Here is a 7,031-nt window from a genome sequence, read left to right as displayed (position 1 = left end):
CTGAATTCTGGCAATTCGCTCTCAGTTGTCAGGGCATCCTGACTCCTTGTTGAGCACCTTGTTTTCTCAGGAGTTATTTATATGGATAAAAGGCATGTTTTCCACTGGCATCACCTCATTTTCCCTGTGCCTCTTGCAAGGAGGCTTTAATGTTCTGAGACGAGCTGCGCTGAACATGCTGGAAGTTGGGATTTCATTAAGGGTACCAAGGCAACCAGTTCAAGGGACACTTATTTTGCTGAGTGATGTCCCCAGCCACATTAAGGAGCAGTTTCAGCTGGAGTGACCTGTTCTGATGGAAAGCTGATCTGTGGGCTGTGGAGCAGGAGCCCTGCAGTGTTCCCAGTGCACTGTTCATGTGCAGGGAGGGTATGTGCCACGGGACTTCCCCAGTTTCAGCCACAGCATCCCTGTAGGACAGAACAGCCGAGCGTGTTTTGTAAAGAAGGCTGCTTATTCCTCTGAATTTGAGCATTCTGTTTAATTACTTATTCAGATTTTTAGCCATGTCTGGGGCTGTGACCCCCTGTGGGGTGAAGTTTCTGGCTCTTGTGTGTTGTATAAGATGATTTGGGCTCTGGAGCAGCTCTGTGACGAGCAGAGACTGCGGGAGCTGGGCCTGGCCAGGCTGGAGAAGGGAACACTGAGAGGGGATCCCATCAATCCATACAAACACCTCCGAGGGTGCCAGAGGATGGTGCCAGGCTCTGTTCCGTGCTGCCAGGGACAGGATGGGGAGCAGTGGCCATAAAATAAACCACACCGAGTTCCAGCCCAGCAGGAGGAAGAGCTTCTGTCCATGGAGGGGCAGAGGCCTGGAACAGCTGCCCAGGGAGGGCCTGGAGTGTCCCTCTCTGGAGACATCCCAAGGCCAGCTGGACACGTTCCTGTGCCACCGCTCCAGGGGACCCTGCCTGGGGTTGGGCACTGGGCTGGGTGAGCTCCAGAGGTGCCTTCCAGCCCCAAATAAAATGGGATTTGCAGCTCTTCATGGTATTACACCCAGTGCCTTTACCTCTTTGAACCTACAGGTTCCTGCTACCAGGAATGTTTCTTTCAGTAGGATTATGATAGTCAAGTTAGAACTAGCAGAATGAGATTCCATCTAAGGTAATGTCTTTTTTCTTTTCTTCAATGCACAAGATCCTGTTTTGCAGAATTACAGGAAAAAGTCTTGACTTGAAGCAAGCACTGTAACAAAAGGCTCGGAAGTTTGAGACCTGTTAGTGTGAGGGACCCCACTGACAACACATAAGACCAATAAAGTGCTGGAAAGGAAGAAAAAGAGGAAAAGTTCTTGTCTTTCCAGTACAGAAAAGAACCGAAAAAAACCAAAACCAAACCAAAACCAACCAAAAAAACCACTCGAAAAACTGAAGAACCCAACAAAAAACCCCCAGCTGGGTTGCTGCTGAGACATATTCCATTTTGGTTTCCTCAGAAGAAGGTCTTTTTCCATCCATCCCCCCAGTAAAGGGGCAGGAGCGTTGCTGGGTGAGTCGCTGGAAGGCACAGCCCTGTCAGAATGAGCCAGGGGAAGCTGCTTTGCAGCCATGGTTTGGTGTTGCCTAAGTTCCTCCTGGAAGCTTAACTTTGCTGGAAAGCACCCAGAGATTCTTTCCTTTCTGAAGCGCCTTCTATGAAAGCTGTGGCTGGTGGCAGCAGCAGAATTCCATAAATTCATCCATTTCAGCCTGGCTGCTGCCAACACCAGCACGAGTTTGTGCCTCCTCTGCTTCCAGGGGCTTTAATGATGCATCAACGGGATGCAGAGTGGAGAATCACAATGGAAAACCAAGTGCTGTTTGTAGAGCTGCGTGTGCATTGTGCCACATGTGTCCCCTTGGCTGATTTATTACCCTCACGTCCCTCTCTTGAAGTTAAATTAAGTCATTATCTTCCGAATGAGGGGGGTTCTTTCAGTGTAAAATGTTATTTCTTCTCTAATGCCTGTGGCTAATTGCACAGGAAGTTTAATGGTGGGTTTGACGTAACAGTGAATTCTTTACAGTGGTTTGACAATCCCTAACAGATCCTGTTGCAGTTTTCATTCATTTAATTGTAAAATCCATTACTAATACTTTTTGTTATCTGGGAAAATATATGCTCTATGGTTGATTTCCAGAGTTTAAGGCTTTAGGGACAGGAGTTAAATTTTCAGAGCTTCTCCTAATTTTTTTTTTCTAATACTCTAAAGAAAATGCTTTGTCTTATTACTTGGCTAATTTCCCTGAAATGTGGAATTGTGGAATGAGGTTTTGTTTAAACATCTCCAGACTATGTATTGTGTTAATACGGAAGATTTTAGGAGGAGTAAACTATGTTCCAGTAAAAATACAGCAATAAAATTTGCAACCTACGACTCCTCTTTGATCATTTAGATTCTTTGGGATTTGATTCCCAGCATTGCAAATTGGGTCAGTAATTGATAGTTCATTGTGCTGCCATATAATTTATGGTTTTTGGTTTTTTTTTTTGGTTTGGTTTGTTGGTTGTTTTTTTTTTTGCAAAACCACAGCAGAGGCATGACTGCCTCCTGGCCAGGGTGAAAGGACTGATTAGGCAACAGGAACTTGGACCCCTGAACTGCTTCTTCATGCTGGGCTCTCACACTCTTGGCAGAGCCCGGAGTCGGAGGAGTTTGTAATCCTGGCTCAGCTGTTTGTGCAGAGACAGAGCAGGACTGTGATGTGGAAAGCAGCATCAGAGGGGAGGGAGGACAGTGGGGGAAGGCAGAAGTGAAGAGCTGTCTGTGGACAGGAATTAATCCATGAAATGCATCGGTTAAAAACCAAATCAGGCCATAAGAAATAAAACCATCGCGATGCCTTCATGGAAAATTAAGTAATCCAACCAAGCTACAAGTGCAATCTGTCTTTATTTCAATGATAATCCCCTCAATTAAAAATACGCATTGATTACCATGCCATCAGTGCAATGAGACACTGCTGGCTGCTCTGAGGAAATGGTTCTGTCTCTAGAATAAAGGTTTTTCTTTTTTTGTGGGGGAAATCTGCCACAGTCTCATTAAAGTATTATTCTGTAGAGCTGTAGACAAAGAAATAGCTTATGGTTCAGATCAAATCTGGTAAATCCCAACCTGGAATTACTCATCATTAGCTGTGTTAGTGAGTGTCGTTTTCCAAAATCAATTCTGTCATTTTGGATTATTTTCTGTGCACTGCATGTCACAAGTGTTTATCTTGACAGAAAGCAAGATATGCTCCTCTCTGCTCTAAAATTAACTGTTTGAGCTGAAAAATAGCCTGTAAGGGTGAATTGCTATGATAAACGTATGTGAAGTTATTTTTCCATGTCTTTTGTTGAGGTACGTGTAGTCCTGTTGGAAATTTCCATTAAACCTGAAGCCATGGCTGTCCAGCTCAGAGGACTTACCTCAATTCATATTCATTAAATACCCCTTTGATGCCCAAATATATAGAGAAAGGCATGTTTGATCGTTTGGTTTTAAGAGATTCTTTGAGTGAGTTCCTCTCAGCACAGACATTCAAGCCTAAGCGATCAATGCACAGAAACAATTACCCTCAAGAAAAGGATTGTCTGAGAAAATGCTCTTTTTTCCCCTTGCTGTTACTGGTTTAATATTTACCTCTACACTGTTTTTAGTGTATTCACCCAGAAACAGGAGTTCAGCTGTGTGACAGAAACTGGAAAAGCTGGGAATAAACACTGTCCTGTCCCAGGACTCTTCTATTCCCCTTGTTGACAAAAGCTCTTCAGAAACAAATTTAAATTGGTGCTTAATAGCTGTATATTTTGCCTGGCAAACATCTAAACTAGATGCCTGTCTTTCCTCCATCATGTGCTAGACAAATCCCAAAACCCAGCTGTGTATCTGGTGTGTTTTAAAAGGGAAATATCAATGGCTTCTTTCTGGGGTGGGGAGGGCACTTTTAAAAGCTCAGGGGCAAAAGGGAGTGTAATCTTCATTTCAGGTGCAGTGTGTTGCAGCGTTCATTAATACATAATCAACGTACCATTCCATTTTGTGAGCCTTTTTATTTTCCATGTCTTTTCCCAAAACTCTGTGATTGCAGTTCGAGGGAGACCCGGTGACTCTCTGGCAACGTGTGTGGTTTAGTCTCGGAAGGAGTCACATCTAAGGCAGACCAGAGCAGCACTGGTGACAGGAACGTTGCACAACGAATTTCAGGAAGGGCAGTGGGGGTTGCTAAGCATTTTATCTGTTGAGAGTAGGAAAAATGCTGTACGTGGATGCGTGTAATTAGGTCATCAGTTTATGTGCCCAAAGCCCTAGTTTCCCAATGTTTCTTAGAATTAATGAGGATGTATATTTAATATGTATCTTTGATTTGGCTGAAAAGCATAGCCAGGCAACCCCCTGCTGCCTATACATAATTGTATGTATGTATATATATATTTATGTACAGTGCTTCACAGACACAGATTATTCCAAGGAGGACTGGCAAGCACATCTCCTCCTCCTCCTCAGTAGCCTCCAATTTCAGATACAGTCAGATTGTCAGGCTCTGGAACACCTTTGGTGCTGCAGAGCCCCCTGAATGTCTGTCACTTTTTAAGGGACAAACTCAGGGGGTCTGTGTGCCACAGCTATTTCCTTGGATTTCTTGTGGAGGTGGGATGCTGCAGGATGTGATGAGTGCTTGAGCCCAGAGGCTGCAAGAGTGGCCAGGCAGCCACTTAGCAAACAGAATTCAAGATGTGTTGGGGGGAAAAAAAAAAAAAATCTGTTTCCAAATCTCTTGTTTAAGGTTGCTTTATTTTTCCCTTGAATGGCAGGGTTGGAATCTGGCCTTGCAAAATAGCCATAAACACGGCATGCTTTAATTATTTGCGCTTTTTGCCTTAACAACAACCTCACCAGGGCTCTTTGTGTGATTTTTCTTGGTGGCAGCATCTCTGGGATAGCAGATTAGGGAGGAAGAACCTTTGCAGCTGCAGCTGGGGAGGGGACTGTGTGAGAGGAACAGCCCTGCAGCTCCCAGGTCAGTGGAGGAGGAGGAGAGGAGGTGCTCGGGGGGCTGGGGAGCACAGACCCACCTGCAGGACCCTTCTCCAGAGCAGGGGGTCCCTGAAGGAGGCCCTGCTGCAGCAGGGTCCTGGCAGGAGCTGTGGAGAGACAGGAGCCCACGCTGCAGAAGGGTTGGTGGCAATACTGTGACCTCGAGGGGGACCCACGGTGGAGCAGTTCCTGCAGGACTGACCCCATGGATAAAGGGACCCACACTGGGGCAGTTCCTGCAGGACTGACCCCATGGATAAAGGGACCCACACTGGGGCAGTTCCTGCAGGACTGACCCCATGGATAAAGGGACCCACACTGGAGCAGTTCCTGCAGGACTGACCCCATGGATAAAGGGACCCACACTGGGGCAGCTCCTGAAGGACTGACCCCATGGATAAAGGGACCCACACTGGGGCAGTTCCTGCAGGACTGACCCCATGGATAAAGGGACCCACACTGGGGCAGTTCCTGCAGGACTGACCCCATGGATAAAGGGACCCACACTGGGGCAGTTCCTGCAGGACTGACCCCATGGATAAAGGGACCCCCACTGGGGCAGTTCCTGCAGGACTGACCCCATGGATAAAGGGACCCACACTGGGGCAGTTCCTGCAGGACTGACCCCATGGAGGGCCCTATGTTAGAGAAGCTCATGAAGGACTGTCTCGTGTGGGAGGTTCCCCACACTGGAGCAGGGAAGGAGTGTCAGGAGTCCAGCCCCTGAGGAGGCAGGAGCAGCAAAGCCCAACTGTGATGTCCCTGCCCTCCCCAGCTGAGGATTGGGGTGACTGGGCAGCTTTGATGGGCACTTGTCTGTCCAGGCAGGATCAACCCACACCATTCTTATTTCCACATTGATCTTTTTTTCCTTTCCTTTTTTTCTGCCTCCAGAGGATTCTCTTCATTTCCTATTGCACAAAGAAGCACTTGTGAACACACCAACTCAGCAAAGCCGTCCGTGGCTCTGGACCTGACTTCTCCAAGGGAGGTCACGTTTGGAAAGGGCAGCAATTCATCATCCCCTGGAGGTTCTGCTGGAGTGTGGTGTACTTAACCTTTTGAAAACCCATTCCTGCCACCAAAAGCTGCCTGTGCTGTACCTGGCAGGGCTCCAGCTTCTCCCAGTTTGGACCCACACTGGGTTCCTGCCAGAGCTACCGTGCTGCCGTTCCCGTCAGCGCAGCGCTTGGGGTTTGCCACCGAGCCATGCCAGGCGATGAGGGTGGGAGCAGTAAATGAAAAGCGCCGAGAGGCACGGGCAGCATAGGTGTTTCTGGCACTGCTTTGGGACAGGCAGCCCAGGCACACCTGAGCAGCGTGACCACGCCAAGCCTGTGCCAGGAACAACTTGTCTGTGAGGCGTGGTGTGACACCTGCTCACCCCTCCCCAGCTGCCACCTTCGGCCTGATGCTGACAGCCTCTCCAGAAATGGGATTTTTGTCCAAACTTGCATTGCTCTGAGTGCTCCTCAGCAGTCCCAGGCTTTTCTCTCCCTCACCCAGCTTTGTAACACCTCAATTTCTGATCGTTCTGCAGGTATTTAATCATCATGAAGGCATTTTTAGCAGCACAGTGGCTCATCAGCTTTGAGCTGTGTGGAGGCCAGTCAGCCCTGGTGAGGCAGGACAGTGTCTGTGAGGGAACTGGAATCATCTGGGCGTTTTGCTGTGAGGAGAACTGTCTTCAGGTTCATTATTCCCTTTATTGATTTAATTCTAGCTGTTCGCCTCATATTGATCTGGGCTGGTCACCAGAGACAGTTTCACTGGAGTTTTTGTCCTTTCAGGCAACTGCTGGAAAGAAAGAAAACCCACACCTTTGAATTAAGCATCATCTGCAAGAAGAGTTTTCTAGGAATGTCTGGTTTTATCACACTCCTGTTGCCTAATTTGCGATTGCTGACACGGAATAGACACACAGGAGTGCTGAAGATGAATGATTCCGTGTGATAAAGCAGCAACTTCCCTTTCCCTGCCCCTGCCCTGAGGCTTCATTCTTTTTTTTTGATCCAAACTTCAAAAG

This window comes from Corvus cornix, chromosome Z (genome assembly GCF_000738735.6).
Source record: "Corvus cornix cornix isolate S_Up_H32 chromosome Z, ASM73873v5, whole genome shotgun sequence".
Classification (NCBI taxonomy): Eukaryota; Metazoa; Chordata; class Aves; order Passeriformes; family Corvidae; genus Corvus; species Corvus cornix.
Note: the sequence above shows the minus strand (reverse complement) of the source record.